At 39.5% G+C, this 18,565-nt stretch overlaps 1 protein-coding gene across 1 annotated transcript in view; it reads right to left on the bottom strand.

Annotated features, from left to right (window-relative positions):
• Window positions 1-18,565, bottom strand: part of LOC111141448 (protein tyrosine phosphatase, receptor type T) — a 706,124-nt gene that overhangs the window by 249,273 nt on the left and 438,286 nt on the right. The window lies entirely within an intron of this gene.

The following is an 18,565-nucleotide window of genomic DNA, read 5'->3' as shown; positions in this document are numbered from 1 at the left end:
CAACTATCTGGAAAGATGGACTTGTTATTTATCACCACTTCTGTCTACAACTAAACCTCCCTCCTAAGATTTAGAATGAATAAACCCACTGCTTTGTAGAAACCCATCTCCATTTAGATGTCCCAAGGCCAGCTCACGCTGGATATATCCAAAACGCAACATGGTCCCAAGCCCAACAAATCTGCCTCCTCCTTCTACATATTTTCTTTAGAAAAGGGTAGCGTTGCCCATCAAGTGATGAGATCTCGAGTCTGGGGCTCATCCTCAATTCCTACCTCTTTGGATATCACTCTGCACTTATCATCAAAAAGCCCTGTTGACATCTGCAATCTGTACCTGCCCTTTTCCCTTCTTTCCCTTCACTGAAAATGCTGAGGTTGGGTACTTCCCTACCTCTTACCTGGATTCAACTTGTCTCTTTGCCTCTAACTTATTTTTCAACTAGCCAACTCATTGACCGTCCTGAATATAATACTGTCCCTCTTCAAGCACTCTCATAAGTTCTCCATTATCTGAATGATATAATCTAAACTCCTCATCCTGGCACTGGGGACACTTGTGCCTGGCTTCCTGTCTTTTGGAAACTCTTGGGTTAGTCCCTGATTCTAGCTGCTCCAGACCCCCTGCTATTGCACAAACATCCTGTGGATCCCACCTCATGCCATCATCAGTTCATGCTTCCTCCACCTGCAGTGCCCTCCACTTCTGCTGGTGGAAGCCTTTCCCTAAAGGCTGAGTCTATCTTTCATCTCCTCAATGAACGCCATCTAGACCCTCCCAATCTGAATGAGTCTTCCTCCTTAGTTCTCCTACAATTCATTAATGGGTATCTTCTTGGGATTACAGTAATATGTACATGGAACTACTGTTTCTCTGGCTAGGCTGTGACCTCTTGGACAGTGAGAGTTGTGGTTTAGTTATCCTGCATCACTCCCTCCACCGTATACTGCTGAGCAGGCTGCCTGATACCCATACAGTGATCGGTGAATACTTGTTCAAGTGAACCAAACTAAGCTGAAAGCAGGCATGAAACCAAATATGACTGGATACAAAATCCCTAATTAAGATAAACAGTAAATACTCTGAATTCCTGTCTAGTGATCTTGTGCCATTCCTTTCAACTTAGAAATAAGTAAGGAGTGCTCACTTCGGCAGCACACATACTAAAACTGGAAGTAAGTAAGGAGGTGCTAGTGTGTGAAGAGATGACCAAGCCTTTATTCAACACCAACTATATGCCAAATGTGTAGACTTTTTTTAATAAAAGTTATCCTAATGTTTGTGCATTTGGATAGCATTTTACTACCTCCTTGAATGTGTACAATTTGTATTTCTCTTGAAAAGTAATTTTTTTTCCTTGCTTAAACAACAAACATTTATTTTCTCACAGTTTTGCAGGATATAAGTCCAAGATCACAGTGTCAACAGGGATGGTTCCAAGAAGTGCTTTTTTTTAAAAAAAAGATTTTATTTATTTATTTGAGAGAGAGAGAGAGAGAGAGAGAAGAAGAAGAAGAAAAAGAAGAAGAAGACGATGACGACGACAACGACTATCCACTGAGCAGAGAGCCTGATGCAGGGCTCAATCTCAGGACCCTGAGATCATGACCAGAACCAAAAGCAGATGCTTAACCGATCGAACCACCTAGGTGCCCTGAATGAATGTTCCTCTTTTAGAAGAACTTTATTGCATAGATCTCTGGGACTCATGCCCTAAGACAAAAGATCAATTTCCCAAAGAGTGCCCCCAGGAAACTTTTGTGAATTAATGAGGTGATTGCAGCAGTGGCCGCAAACCAATCATTTAAAGATGACATAGTGAGATAGCACATGGTTTATGAAGATGGAATATGGTAAGGGCTACCTTCTTTCAATCAGGCTGTCCATCTAGAGCTATTTGGTTAAGAAGCACAACTTGGGCAAAGACAGAGGCACAGGACAATTTGAATTAAAAATAAAAGGGTACGGGGTGGGGGGAGGAGTCAAGATGGCGGAGAAGTAGCAGGCTGAGACTACTTCAGGTAGCGGGAGATCAGCTAGGTAGCTTATCTAAAGATTGCAAACACCTACAAATCCAACGGGAGATCGAAGAGAAGAAGAACAGCAACTCTAGAAACAGAAAATCAACCACTTTCTGAAACGTAGGACTGGCGGAGAAGTGAATCCAAAGCGACGGGAAGACAGACCGCGGGGGGAGGGGCCGGCTCCCGGCGAGCGGCGTAGCAACGGAGCACAAAATCAAGACTTTTAAAAGTCTGTTCCACTGAGGGACATCGCTCCAGAGGCTTAACCAGGGTGAAGCCCACGCAGGGTCAGCGCGGCCTCAGGTCCCGCAGGGTCACAGAAGGATCGGGGGTGTCTGAGTGTCGCAGAGCTTACAGGTATTAGAACGGGGAAGCCGGCTGAAGAGACAGAGCCGAGGAGTGAGCTCTCAGCTCGGGGTTACCTTGAACCGGTCGCAGGCTCGGTCAGCTCGGAGCGCGGCCGGAGGCCAGGGTGACGGGAGTAATTGGGCGCTGTTCTCTGAGGGCGCACTGAGGAGTGGGGCCCCGGGCTCTCGGCTCCTCCGGGCCGGAGACCGGGAGGCCGCCATCTTCATTCCCGCCCTCTGGAACTCTACGGAAAGCGCTCAGGGAACAAAAGCTCCCGAAAGCAAACCCGAGCGGATTACTCAGCCCGGCCCTGGGTAAGGGCAGTGCAACTCCGCCCGGGGCAAAGACACTTGAGAATCACTACGACAGGCCCCTCCCCCAGAAGATCAACAAGAAGCCCAGCCAGGACCGAGTTCACCTACCAAGGAGTGCAGTTTCAATACCAAGGAGAGCATCGGAATTCCAGAGGAGGAGAAAGCAAAGCCCGGAACTCATGGCTTTCTCCCCATGATTCTTTAGCCTTGCAGTTAATTTAATTTTTTTTTCTTTTTCAATTTATTTTTCTTCTTCTGCTAAATTTTTTTAACTTTTACCCTTTTCTTTTTTAACGTTTTTTAACTAGTTTATCTAATATATATATATATTTTTTTCCTTTTTATATTTTTTATTTATTGTTTTTTTTTAATTGTTTCTTTTTTTTTTTTCTTTCTGAACCTCTTTTTATCCTCTTTCTCCTCCCCTCACGATTTGGGATCTCTTCTGATTTGGCTAAAGCATATTTCCCTGGGGTTGTTGCCACCCTTTTAGTATTTTACTTGCTCCTTCATATACTCTTATCTGGACAAAATGACAAGGCGGAAAAATTCACCACAAAAAAAAGAACAAGAGGCAGTACCAAAGGCTAGGGACCTAATCAATACAGACATTGGTAATATGTCAGACCTAGAGTTCAGAATGATGATTCTCAAGGTTCTAGCCGGGCTCGAAAAAGGCATGGAAGATATTAGAGAAACCCTCTCGGGAGATATAAAAGCCCTTTCTGGAGAAATAAAAGAACTAAAATCTAACCAAGTTGAAATCAAAAAAGCTATTAATGAGGTGCAATCAAAAATGGAGGCTCTCACTGCTAGGATAAATGAGGCAGAAGAAAGAATTAGCGATATAGAAGACCAAATGACAGAGAATAAAGAAGCTGAGCAAAAGAGGGACAAACAGCTACTGGACCACGAGGGCAGAATTCGAGAGATAAGTGACACCATAAGACAAAACAACATTAGAATAATTGGGATTCCAGAAGAAGAGGAAACAGAGAGGGGAGCAGAAGGTATATTGGAGAGAATTATTGGAGAGAATTTCCCCAATATGGCAAAGGGAACAAGTATCAAAATCCAGGAGGTTCAGAGAACCCCCCTCAAAATCAATAAGAATAGGTCCACACCCCGTCACCTAATAGTAAAATTTACAAGTCTTAGTGACAAAGAGAAGATCCTGAAAGCAGCCCGGGAAAAGAAGTCTGTAATGTACAATGGTAAAAATATTAGATTGGCAGCAGACTTATCCACAGAGACCTGGCAGGCCAGAAAGAGCTGGCACGATATATTCAGAGTACTAAACGAGAAAAACATGCAGCCAAGAATACTATATCCAGCTAGGCTATCATTGAAAATAGGAGGAGAGATTAAAAGTTTCCAGGACAAACAAAAACTGAAAGAATTTGCAAACACCAAACCAGCTCTACAGGAAATATTGAAAAGGGGTCCTCTAAGCAAAGAGAGACCCTAAAAGTAGTAGATCAGAAAGAAACAGAGACAATATACATTAACAGTCACCTTACAGGCAATACAATGGCACTAAATTCATATCTCTCAATACTTACCCTGAATGTTAATGGGCTAAATGCCCCAATCAAAAGACACAGGGTATCAGAATGGATAAAAAAACAAAACCCATCTATATGTTGCCTACAAGAAACTCATCTTAAACCCGAAGACACCTCCAGATTTAAAGTGATGGGGTGGAAAAGAATTTACCATGCTAATGGACATCAGAAGAAAGCAGGAGTGGCAATCCTTATATCAGATCAATTAGATTTTAAGCCAAAGACTATAATAAGAGATGAGGAAGGACACTATATCATACTCAAAGGATCTGTCCAACAAGAAGATCTAACAGTTTTAAATATCTATGCCCCTAACGTGGGAGCAGCCAATTATATAAACCAATTAATAACAAAATCAAATAAACACATCGACAATAATACAATAATCGTAGGGGATTTTAACACTCCCCTCACTGAAATAGACAGATCATCCAAGCAAAAGATCAACAAGGAAATCAAGGCCTTAAATGACACACTGGACCAGATGGACATCACAGATATATTCAGAACATTTCATCCCAAAGCAACAAAATACACATTCTTCTCTAGTGCACATGGAACATTCTCCAGAATAGATCACATTCTTGGCCCTAAATCAGGTCTCAACCGTTATCAAAAGATTGGAATCATTCCCTGCATATTTTCAGACCACAATGCTCTGAAGCTAGAACTCAATCACAAGAGGAAATTTGGAAAGAACCCAAATACATGGAGACTAAACAGCATCCTTCTAAAGAATGAATGGGTCAACCAGGAAATTAAAGAAGAATTGAAAAAATTCATGGAAACAAATGATGATGAAAACACAACGGTTCAAAATCTGTGGGACACAACAAAGGCAGTCCTGAGAGGAAAATATATAGTGGTACAAGCCTTTCTCAAGAAACAAGAAAGGTCTCAGGTACACAACCTGACCCTACACCTAAAAGAGCTGGAGAAAGAACAAGAAAGAAAGCCTAAACCCAGCAGGAGAAGAGAAATCATAAAGATCAGAGCAGAAATCAATGAAATAGAAACCAAAAAAACCACAATAGAACAAATCAACAAAACGAGGAGCTGGTTCTTTGAAAGAATTAATAAGATCGATAAACCCCTGGCCAGACTTATCAAAAAGAAAAGAGAAAGGACCCAAATAAATAAAATCATGAATGAAAGAGGAGAGATCACAACGAACACCAAAGAAATACAGACAATTATAAGAACATACTATGAGCAACTCTACGCCAACAAATTTGACAGTCTGGAAGAAATGGATGCATTCCTAGAGACATATAAACTACCACAACTGAACCAGGAAGAAATAGAAAGCCTGAACAGACCCATAACCAGTAAGGAGATTGAAACAGTCATCAAAAATCTCCAAACAAACAAAAGCCCAGGGCCAGATGGCTTCCCGGGGGAATTCTACCAAACATTTAAAGAAGAACTAATTCCTATTCTCCTGAAACTGTTCCAAAAAATAGAAATGGAAGGAAAACTTCCAAACTCATTTTATGAGGCCAGCATCACCTTGATCCCAAAACCAGACAAGGATCCCATCAAAAAAGAGAACTACAGACCAATATCCTTGATGAACACAGATGCAAAAATTCTCGCCAAAATACTAGCCAATAGGATTCAACAGTACATTAAAAGGATTATTCACCACGACCAAGTGGGATTTATTCCAGGGCTGCAAGGTTGGTTCAACATCCACAAATCAATCAATGTGATACAACACATTAATAAAAGAAAGAACAAGAACCATATGATACTCTCCATAGATGCTGAAAAAGCATTTGACAAAGTACAGCATCCCTTCCTGATTAAAACTCTTCAAAGTGTAGGGATAGAGGGCACATACCTCAATATTATCAAAGCCATCTATGAAAAACCCACCGCAAATATCATTCTCAATGGAGAAAAACTGAAAGCTTTTCCACTAAGGTCAGGAACACGGCAGGGATGTCCATTATCACCACTGCTATTCAACATAGTACTAGAAGTCCTAGCCTCAGCAGTCAGACAACAAAAGGAAATTAAAGGCAACCAGATCGGCAAAGAAGTCAAACTATCACTCTTCGCAGATGATATGATACTATATGTGGAAAACCCAAAAGACTCCACTCCAAAACTGCTAGAACTTGTACAGGAATTCAGTAAAGTGTCATGATATAAAATCAATGCACAGAAATCAGTTGCATTTCTCTACACCAACAACAAGACAGAAGAAAAAGAAATTAAGGAGTCCATCCCATTTACAATTGCACCCAAAACTATAAGATACCTAGGAATAAACCTAACCAAAGAGACTAAGAATCTATACACAGAAAACTATAAAGTGCTCATGAAAGAAATTGAGGAAGACACAAAAAAATGGAAAAATGGTCCATGCTCCTGGATTGGAAGAATAAATATTGTGAAAATGTCTATGCTACCTAAAGCAATCTACACATTTAATGCAATTCCTATCAAAATACCATCCATTTTTTTCAAAGAAATGGAACAAATAATCCCAAAATTTATATGGAACCAGAAAAGACCTCGAATAGCCAAAGCAATATTGAAAAAGAAAGCCAAAGTTGGTGGCATCACAATTCCGGACTTCAAGCTCTATTACAAAGCTGTCATCATCAAGACAGTATGGTACTGGCACAAAAACAGACACATAGATCAATGGAACAGAATAGAGAGCCCAGAAATGGACCCTCAACTCTATGGTCAACTCATCTTCGACAAAGCAGGAAAGAATGTCCAATGGAAAAAAGACAGCCTCTTCAATAAATGGTGTTGGGAAAATTGGACAGCCACATGCAGAAAAATGAAACTGGATCATTTCCTTACACCACACACGAAATAGACTCAAAATGGATGAAGGATCTCAATGTGAGAAAGGAATCCATCCAAATCCTTGAGGAGAACACAGGCAGCAACCTCTTCGACCTCAGCCGCAGCAACATCTTCCTAGGAACATCGCCAAAGGCAAGGGAAGCAAGGGCAAAAATGAACTATTGGGATTTTATCAAGATCAAAAGCTTTTGCACAGCAAAGGAAACAGTTAACAAAACCAAAAGACAACTGACAGAATGGGAGAAGATATTTGCACATGACATATCAGATAAAGGGCTAGTGTCCAAAATCTATAAAGAACTTAGCAAACTCAACACCCAAAGAAGAAATAATCCAATCAAGAAATGGGCAGAGGACATGAACAGACATTTCTGCAAAGAAGACATCCAGATGGCCAACAGACACATGAAAAAGTGCTCCACATCACTCGGCATCAGGGAAATACAAATCAAAACCACAATGAGATATCACCTCACACCAGTCAGAATGGCTAAAATGAACAAGTCAGGAAATGACAGATGCTGGCGAGGATGCGGAGAAAGGGGAACCCTCCTACACTGTTGGTGGGAATGCAAGCTGGTGCAACCACTCTGGAAAACAGCATGGAGGTTCCTCAAAATGCTGAAAATAGAACTACCCTATGACCCAGCAATTGCACTGCTGGGTATTTACCCTAAAGATACAAACGTAGTGATCCGAAGGGGCACGTGCACCCGAATGTTTATAGCAGCAATGTCTACAATAGCCAAAGTATGGAAAGAACCTAGATGTCCATCAACAGACGAATGGATAAAGAAGATGTGGTATATATACACAATGGAATATTATGCAGCCATCAAAAGAAATTAAATCTTGCCATTTGCGACGACGTGGATGGAACTAGAGGGTATCATGCTTAGCGAAATAAGTCAATCGGAGAAAGACAACTATCATATGATCTTCCTGATATGAGGGAGAGGAGATGCAACATGGGGGGTTAAGGGGGTAGGAGAAGAGTAAATGAAACAAGATGGGATTGGGAGGGAGACAAACCATAAGTGACTCTTAATCTCACAAAACAAACTGAGGGTTGCTGGGGGGAGGGGGGTTGGGAGAGGGGGGGTGGGATTATGGACATTGGGGAGGGTATGTGCTATGGTGAGTGCTGTGAAGTGTGTAAACCTGGCAATTCACAGACCTGTACCCCTGGGGATAAAAATGTATTATATGTTTATAAAAAATAAAATTAAAAAAAACAAAACAAAACAAAACAAAAAAAATAAAAAATAAAAGGGTACGGAGGGACTGACCCAAGGAAACATGCCACACCCAACATGGCAAGTCTTCCCTTGAATCTCCTTAAGCATGGGGATCATCAGTAATGCAAATGGGAAAGAAACAGACATATGAATGTCTGCCACACTTAGAATGTGGTATCTGGGTTGAGGTGAGCAATGGCTTGGCAAGCATATGTACTGTTTGATGGGCACATCTGAATGAGAGCTCAGTGGCATGTGAGTGAATGTAGCCCATCTTTCTGGGAATGCAGACTACATCTGAGTGTGAGCAATGTCCAAATGAGCATCTGTAGGACTTGGGTGTCTAAAAACTGAGCAAACATATATACTCTTGGAATGAGTGGGTGTGATATCCAGGTGACTGTTACCTAGGTGTGCACACCTAAATGTGTGTGACATCATCTATATATGTTCATAAAACTGAAGTCAATAAACAGCTAAATTAAATTAGGGCTTCAGTGCTCATTCCCTCCTCCTCAACCCTGGAGTCCTCAATGACACAATCAGTTTGTTTTTCAGGACAGCTAAGCTCAAAAAAATCTCTGAAAAACATCACAAAGACCCAAGAACCAAGCCTAGAGGTCACAAGGTGAGAGTGGAGGGGTGTCTATAACAGTTTTTGGACCCCCCAATGGTTTACATGTAATAGCAGTCTTCAGTAAAACTTTGAATCTGGCTAGAGTGTTAAGGACTGCTTGTTGAGGGCTTATGTTTCATGGAACTCTAATCTATGAGGGAAAGAGCAAAAGGCAATGAAGAGTGAAGGAGCAACAGTCTCTTGGGTCCACCTGAGGGAGCTTGTAATAGCACCTACAAGATGGAACTGGGCTCTCCACCCTATCCAGCCCTACAAGATGGAACTGGGCTCTCCAGCCTATCTAGCCCTCATATCCTCCTGACCAGGTTGGGAAGCATGAACAGCCTCATCCCTAGGAACAGGGGTTGCAAAGATCTGTGAGTCTTTCCCTTAAGGCCCAGTCTGTCCCTAACTACTCTTGGGTTAACCCTGTCCACGTGAGAAGACCTCTGTTTCCATTTCTTTCTTTCTTTTTTTTTTTTTAATTATGTTCAGTTAGCCAGAATATAGTACATCATAAGTTTCTGCTGTAGCGTTCAGTGACTCATTAGTTGCATATAATGCCCAGCGCTCATCACAACACATGCCCTCCTTAACACCCATCATCTGGTTACTCCATCCCCATATCCTCTTCCCCTCTGTAACCCTAAGTTTGTTTCCTGGAGTCCAGAGTCTCTCATGGCTTGTCTCCCTCTCTGATTTCTTCCCATTTAGTTTCCCCCCTCCGTGGTCCTCTGCTCTATTCCTTATGTTCCACATATGAGTGAAACCATATGATAATTTTCTTTCTCTGCTTAACTTATTTCACTTAGCATAGTTCCCTCCAGTTCCATCCATGTTGATGCAAATGGTGGGTACTCATCTTTTCTGAAGGCTGAGTAATATTCCATTGTATATACGGACCACATCATCTTTATCTATTCATGTGTTGAAGGGCATCTTGGTTCCTTCCACAGTTTGACTATTGTGGACATTGCTGCTATGAACACTGGGGTGCATATGTTCTTTTCACTACATCTGTATCTTTGCAGTAAATGTTTTCATTTCTAAGCCCAAAACTCTCATGCCACTCCTGACTCCTTCTGTCACCCTTGCCCTCTAAATTGAGAACCCAAACCCTTGGGAGCTTCACTGGGGCTGAATCTCATTCCTGGAATCGCTTTCTGTTGTCTTTGGCCCTACAATGATGGAATGGATCAAGAAGAATCACAAGACTGGCCTGAGCACTGGCATGATATTCCACAAAAGGCTAGAGATAGAGGCAGAGCATGTTTCCAGGGGCCAACCTGTGATCCTGACACCAATCTAACTATTGACGACTCAACTGCCAACTCAACCACACTCAGTAGCCAGATTACAGAAGACGCGGAGGCCGACAGCAGAGTGTCCCAGGTTTATCAAATTGCAGCAAAAGTAGAAAGCCAGACTTCTCATTTACAGTCCAGTATCCTTTATTTCTCTACCTTCCTTCTTTTACTAGAAGCCGACAAAATGTACAAAGGGCCTTTTGAGTATGTTTTACTTAGCGGCTTGAACTACTTAAATCTTTCCTACCCAGCTCCTTCTGAAATCACAAAGCCTAGCGAAGGATACATTTGAGGAGGGGCGTGTTAAACTGTGCTGTCAACATACAGTTTACACACAATTGGGATGAATGTGCCAAAGTATAGCCAGCAACACCCTCAGGCCCATCGTGCCTGCAGCTCATCCAATCAGAGGCAAAGCTGCAACCGCAGCCAGAAAACTATAAACCATTTGGTCATAAAAAATCTTTCTGGCAGCAAATCCAGCCTCTCTCCAAGATCAGGAAACTCTGATGAAGGAGGAGGAAGGAAGAGATGGCACGTGCAAATTATGCAACTGTCCTTCCCCACTTTAGGCAGTAGGGGCAGGGGTGGGTGGGGTGGGGACAAGATAGTTTCTTTTTGTTTTGTTTCTTTATTCTGATCATCATTCTCTTGGAAATATACCTACCTAAGCTCTTTTCAGCATGCTGATAATGATAAAATCATACCTAAATGAGAAGAACTCTCCAAAAGTCCTATCTCAAGGATAGGAGAAGTCATTACAAAAGAAGTCATTACAATAAACTATTCAGGAGCCTTTGTGGAGAGAAAGGATTTTTTTTTTCTTTTTTAGTAGAAAAATCCTGATAGTATAAGAGGATCTTAAGACGCTCACACCTCACGACATACAGCATTTATGCACCCATTTCCCCCTCCTGGGACACCCCCTCTACTTCTCCCAATGAGAAGACTGGCATTTGTGACCATATTTTCTGTATAAGTTCTCCTGAGAGTCTCTTCTTACAGGACCCTGAAAGCGGCTATACTCCAACAGGAAAGGCGGAGGGGAGTGCCTGCCTTCTTTCTTCTCCCTGGCTTTTGCTTCCTCACTGCAGCTCACCTTCAAGGTCCACTGTTGACCCTCGTTGTTTCAGTGACTGCCCCCGGCCCTCTCTTCCCGATTGTTCAGACTTAGCCTTGCCGGTAACTTCAACCCTCTAGTTCGTATCTCTTGAGACTAGAACACTCTCCTCTCATGTCCCAAGACTCCAGCCCATATAGAACAGTTGCTTGAGACACCCTGAAGAGGAAGACACACAGCAATTTCTCTTCAGGTGTTAGAGGACCCGGCCACCGGAGACTTGTGCCCCTTCTGATTCCTGAGCCAGCGGTCTGCATGAGAACTCATGCTCCTCTGTGAGGGACCAGGGGCCTATCTGAGGCATCCATCAACCACTAACACATCCCATGGCCCCCCTTTGTGTATCTGGGAAGAGATCTCCAGCTAGGGGCTGTTATTATCCACGCAGAATGCTGAAGTCAGGTGAAAGAGAGGAGCCTGTGGTTCGCAGGGGATGATGGCCCAGGTTCATAAAAGGGTACATTTGGGCTCATATTCTCCCAGAAATAGGCTTCATAAATTCATACCCATTAGTTCATACTGATAGCGTCAATTCAAATCCACTAACACAAGATGCTTCACCCTCCCTACTGCCTGTTTATCCTTTTTCCTCCAGTAAAAAGCCTCCTTTCTAACATCAATATTCTGTACTCATTTACTCTCTCACACAATACACACAAAATCATTTCAGAATTAACTCATCAATACCACAACCAACCTCAATATTTAAAAGTAAAATTCAAGGTTTCTCTATTGCCCTGTTCTAGCTCCTTCCCAAACAATTCTGTCTCAAAGCCATTAGATAGGGCAGAGTAAGACAAGCATCCCTGTGTGATGGGGGATGTCATGGTGGCCCAATGTAGGGACTGGAAGCCCACCTAATGTCCCTGAGACCCATTTGGGTGATCTGCAAGGTCAAACTATGTTTAGAATACCATTAAGCTTCTGCCTTTTGCCCTTTTAGTGCCTTACAAGCATACTGTGGAGTTCTTAAAAAGCCACAAGACTTCAAAACTGCATGAGGCTGGTAGTGAAGATATCTTTTTGAGACACTGATTTCATTTCCTTTGGATATATAACCAAAAGTGAGATTGTTTTATCATAGGTTAATTATATATTTTTTTAATTTTTTGAGAAATTCCACACTGTTTCCCACAATGGTGATACCACTTTACATTTTTGCCAACAGTGTACAGAGCCCCCCCCTTTTTTTATGTTTTTTGTTATCTTTTGTGTTTTTGATAACAGGCATTTTAATAGGTATGATGTGATATCTCATTATGGTTTTGATTTGATTTCCCTGATGATTAGCAGTGTTGAGAACCTTTTCATGTATGTTGGCCAACTAAATGCCTTTTTTTTTTAAACTGTCTATTCATGTCCTTTTTCTACCTTTAATTAGATTATTTTATTTTTTGCTAGTGAGTTGTAGGATTTCCCTTTATATTTTGAATATTAGTCCCTTAACAGACATGTGGTTTGCAAATGTTACTTCCCATTTTTAAGTCTGCCTTTTCATTTTGTTGATCATTTCTTCTGCAGTGAAAAGGTTTTTTTGTTTGTTTGTTTGTTTTTTGGTTTTTTTAGTTTTATATAGCCCTTATTTATTTTTGCTTTTGTTGTGAGTGCTTTTGATGTCATTTCCATTAACTCACCGCCAATACCAATTTAAGGAATTTTTCCCCTATGTTTTCTTTTAGGACATTTACGTTTCAGGTGTTAAATTAAGTCTTTAATCCATTTCAAGTTGATTTTTGTGAGTGGTACAAGACAGGGGTCTAGTTTCATCTACTTGCATGTGAATATCCAGTTTTTCCAATGCCATTTAGTAAAGTGATTATCCTTTCCCCATTGCGTATCCTTGGCTTCCTTGTCAAATAGTAGTTTGACATATATTCATATATGTATATATCCATATATGCATGGATTTACTTCTGGCCTCTCAATTCTGTTCCACTGGTCAATGTGTCTGTTTTTATGCAATTACCTTACTATTTTGATTACTATCACTTTGTGATATAGTTTTGAATCAGGATGTGTGTGGCTTCCAGCTCTGTTCTTCCTTTTCGGGCTTGCTTTGGCTATTTAGAATTTTCTGTGTTTCCATATGAATTTCAGAATTGTTTTTCTATTTCTATAAAAATGCCATTGGAATCTTGATAAGGATTACACTGAATCTATACATGACTTTAGGTTGTATGGATATTTTAACAATATTAATTCTTCTGACCCATAAACACAGGATATCTTTCCATTTATTTGCTCTTCTTCAATTTCTTTCATCAGTGTTTTATGATTTTCAGTGTAGTGATCTTTCGTCTCCTTAAATTTATTCCTATTTTATTCTTCTGATGTTATTGTAAATAGGATTGTATTCTTTATTTTTCAGATAACTGTTAGTATAGAGAAATGCAACCAATTTTATATGTTGATTTGCATCCTACAACTTTATTTATTGAATTTTTATTTATCCTTTATTATAATTCTTTTGTTACAAGGTTATTATTTGATATGTTATATATAATATCTATCATATATATCTTATACATAAGATCATGTCATCTGCAAACAGAGACAATTTTACTTTTTCCTTTCCAATTTGGATACCTTTTATTTCTTTTTATTGTCTGACTGCTCTGCCCAGGACTTGACTACTATGTTGAATAAGAGTTGTGAGGGTGAGCACTGTTGTCTTCTTATTTTAGGGGAAAACCTTTCAACTTTCATCACTGAGTAGGTTAGCTGTGGGCTTGTCATGTTATCATGTTGAGGTATGTTCCTTCTATACCTAATTTGCTGACATGTTTTAAAAAAACTCATGAATGGTCAATGAATTTTGTCAAATGTTTTTCCTGCATCTACTGAGATGATCATATGATTTCTACCTTTCCTTCTGTTAAAGTGATGGATGTATCACATTTATTAGTTTGTGTATGTTGAACCATCCTTGCACTCCAGGAATGAAATTCACTTGATCAACCATGATCTTTTTAATGAATTCAGTTAACCAGTATTTTGTTGACACTGTCACTGATTTTTCAACTGAGGGCAGAGAATAGTCATTTCAAAATCAGAAGTGTGTTGCTCAAGAACAGTGGTTCCCAACTCTGGCTGTACATTCTAATTGCCCAGAAGACTTTTTAAAAATGATATTCCTTGGCCCCACCTCAGACCAAATCAAAATCTCTAGGGGTGAGGCTATCGCATCAGTACTTTTTTAAAAAGGGGTCTCCAGATGGTCTTAATGTGCAGCTATAAAATCACAAATCTAGATAATTCTGATTTTTCTACCTTTACCCTCTCAAAGACATCCTCCTTCAACATTCTTACTTTGTTGAGAATCATTGCTTTGGGTCACTCCAATCCACCATAGCATTCATTCATAATTACTAGTTTGCTTGAATCGTTGTCTATTACACCTGTTGATTTATTTCTTTTATAGCTTTCATCACAGTTGAAATGTGTCTTACCTGGTTATTTCTTTTATTAGCTTACTGCTTGTTCTCTAATAGTCTCTTAACTTCATGAGTTCATGAGGTCTGTTTACTCCTGCATCCCCAGCTTCTAATATCTGCTAAACACGTAACAGTTATTCACTAAGTACTTACTAAATAAACAAAGTTGGCAAAATTTATAAGATGAATTTCAAATGTTCATGTCAATGTTTTCTCTCTTTTTAAAATTGTATTCATTTATTTGTTTATTTATTTAGAGAGAGTGTGTGTGAGCCGAAGGGAGAGGAAGAGGGAGAAAGAATCTCATGCAGACTCTGTGCTAAGAGCAGAGCCTGCCATGGGGCTCAATCCCATGACCCTGAGATCATGACCTGAGCTGAAATCAAGAATGGGATGCCTCACCAAATGGGCCACCCAGGTGCCCCATTCATGTCAATTCTTACTGCATGCTTCAGTGCTATTTTAGATGCTGTTCCATCTCCCCAAGATGTCTTTTTCCTTTTTCCCCATCTTGAGAATTCCTCATCTAATCCAGACCCACATCTAATGTTACTTTTTCCAAGGAGTCTTTCTTGCAAACCAGAGCTAGTTTCTCCTTCCTCTGTTCCCAGAGCTCACTGTCCATACTCCTATCATAGCTCCTACTGCTGTGTACTGCAATGATTACTTCACCCAACAGAAAATGTTGAATGAACACTTACTATCTGTTAGACACCATGTTAAACTCATTCAACACACGATCTAATTTGACCTTCATAATGCCTCTAAGAGGTAGATATTGTTATCTTATTCTGACAGAATAAAAGAAAAAAAGTACAGAGAGGCCCAGAAATTTACCCAGAGTCACATCACCGAATGCCGAAGTTAGGATTTGAATACAGTCTGACTCCGGAGCCCTCTGTCTTAACCATGAGACAACACTGTTTTTTAGTTAGGATTTGAATACAGTCTGACTCCGGAGCCCTCTGTCTTAACCATGAGACCACACTGTTTTTTAGCATACCCAAAGTTGAACCATCATCTGTACTGTAACCCATAAAATAATCCTTTTTAAAAAATTATTTTTATGTCAAAGAAAATAAATCTTATTAAATTTGCATCTTATAAAATTTGAAAAGTAGGTGAGAGAAAAGGATCCCTATAACCCAGCCACTCTGATGTAATCATCAATGAAATATTGGTAAATCATCCACCGTTCTGTTCTTCTGCGGGAACAAATCTCTGATTTAATACTGGAAATCAATGAGGGAAAGCCTTTCTTTTATAGATATTTATCTTACAGATAACTTAATTGTTTTGCAAATACATTTTTAATATTATACACAAAAGGCTCCCCAATAGCAAATATCTTTATTCCAGAAGGTCTTGTGACTTAGCAAACTTGTCAACTAAGAAGCCCTTAATATTAGCACACTAAAAACAGGTAAAGCCATAAAGTTTTAATTCAAACACACTGACTAATGAGTACATGGTCTGCTAATACCTTTTCTTCCAAAGGACACTTGATTAGGTTATCTATAGGAAAAAGGTAAATGCACTCCCCACCAAGGTTAGCTTTGTTCTCTCTTACGCAGTCTCTGTACTTCCTTAGGTTAATACAATTACATGAAATAGTAGGAAGCCGCTTAGTCTCTATGTTTTCCTAGATTAACACAGGGCCTTCTGGTGACTAGAATGACTATAGGGAAAGGTCCCAGACAGTACCAACTGGCGTCAGAGTTCATTCATATACAGGTAGTAAAGCCTTTAGTCATCAAAAAAATGTTAATAAACAGTAAATAAAATATTTAATAAAACAAGGGCTCATGTAACACATCTTTAGTAGATTTCTAATAAATCTGATTAAAATATAATATTAGCATTTATAAACCTAGTTTCTAGTGCAATATCTGCCAGGAAATACATATTTGTGTGATCTTGGGCAAGTAATTTAATCTCACAAGAGAAGAGTTATTACATTTCTTAAACACTCTTTCTGGTCCTGTGTGTCCATCAGCCTGATTTTGTGTGCTCTGATGTTAATGGGGGCCTCATGGACCTCTTCAGAGTTGTTCTAAAACTACTGGTGCCTCCTTTTCTAGTGAAAAGGGCTAGAAAATTTAAGTCCTCCTCTTCCCCAGCCTTCACCTGTACTCTGCCTAGGCTAGCATTTCCAGTATATGTCTTGGGAAGAAGTGAAAAAAAGCCTGCTCCTTTGCCTCAAGGGGGACCTACTGAAGGTGTAATTCACTGTCCAGAGAACCCCACAGAATCGTACCCGTGTTTGGTTTCTTTACCTTCTCTTTCCAGCTTCCCTTTGTTTCAAACTAGTTTCTACTGGGAACAACACCTTAACAAATCATTTGCTTTTAAATCCTTGGTTTATGAGTTTGCTTCCAGGGGAACTCAACCTTAAGTAACCTCTACATTCCTCAGCTTCCTCATATTTAAAAATTATGGTGTGGGTCTTCTGGAACAGTAGAGTGAGGGGCTCAGCACAATCTCTCTCCAAGAGCAATGAATAAACTGAAGAATACTGTCCACACTGACAATTTCAGGAGTAGCTGGAGAAAATGCATAGTTTTAAACATCTACATTAGAGGGGAAAAAAAGGTCTCAAATTAATAACCTATGTTTCCATCTTAAGATAGTAGATAAATGAAAACAAGTTAAACTCCAAGCAGGCAGAAAGAAGAAAAGAATAAAGATTAGACAAGAAATTAATGATATAGGCAACATAAAAATAAGAATGAAAAATCAGTGATTTTTTTGAAAAGATCAACACTGTCGGCAACTCTTTTTCTCCACTGGTCAAGAGAAAGAGAAAGATGATATAAATTACCAAAATCAAGAATGAAAAAGGGGACATCACTACTGTCCTCACAGATATTTCTTTTTTAAAAAATTTTTCCCCATAGATATTTAAAAAATTATAAAGAAATGCCATAAGAAACTTTATGCCAAAAAACACAGACAACTTAGATGAAATGTAAAAATACCTAGAAACACACAATTTACCAAAACTGAGTCATAAAAAAGTAGAAAATTTCCATGTACTTATAACAAGTAATTGAATTAGTAATTAAAATTCTTCCCTCGTAAAAGCCCAGCCCATATGGCTTCACTGGTGAAGTCTACCAAATATTCAAAGAATAAATAATTCTGATTTTTTCATAAACTTATCCAGAAAATAGCAGAAGAATTCATCATTCTATGAAACCCTGATAACAAAACCAGAGAAATACATTACATTAAAATAAAACTACAGTCTAATCCTTCATGATTAATGACCCCCCAAAATTTAACCAAATATTAGTAAACTAAATATAGTAATATATAAAAAAGACTATACATCATAACTAATTGAGATTTATCCCAGAAATGCAAGGTTGATTTAATATCCAAAAATCAATTAATTCAATACAACATGTATTTAAAATAAATAGGAAAAAACACATGATAATTTCAATAGATTCAGAAAAAAATTGCCAAAATTATATGCATGTTAATGATAAAAAGTACTAACAAACTAGAAACAGAGAGAAGCTTTCTAAGCTTGATAAAGGCCACTTATGAAACATGTAAGTGAAAAACCATCCTCAAGGGTAACAGACTAAATTCTTCTCCTATAAAAGCGTAATAAGACAAAGGGGTCTACTCATCATTGTACTACAGATTCTAAGCAGTGAAATAAAGCATTGTGCTAGACAGTCTAGCCAGTGAGTCTAGTTAATTAATTAAAGGCACTAGAAAGAAAGGAGTTAAGGTTTTATTTGCAGATGACAGGATCC

Source organism: Enhydra lutris, unplaced genomic scaffold (assembly GCF_002288905.1).
Source record: "Enhydra lutris kenyoni isolate GAN:26980312 unplaced genomic scaffold, ASM228890v2 scaffoldscaffold6, whole genome shotgun sequence".
Lineage (NCBI taxonomy): Eukaryota > Metazoa > Chordata > Mammalia > Carnivora > Mustelidae > Enhydra > Enhydra lutris.
This window is presented reverse-complemented; position numbering and strand designations above follow the sequence as displayed.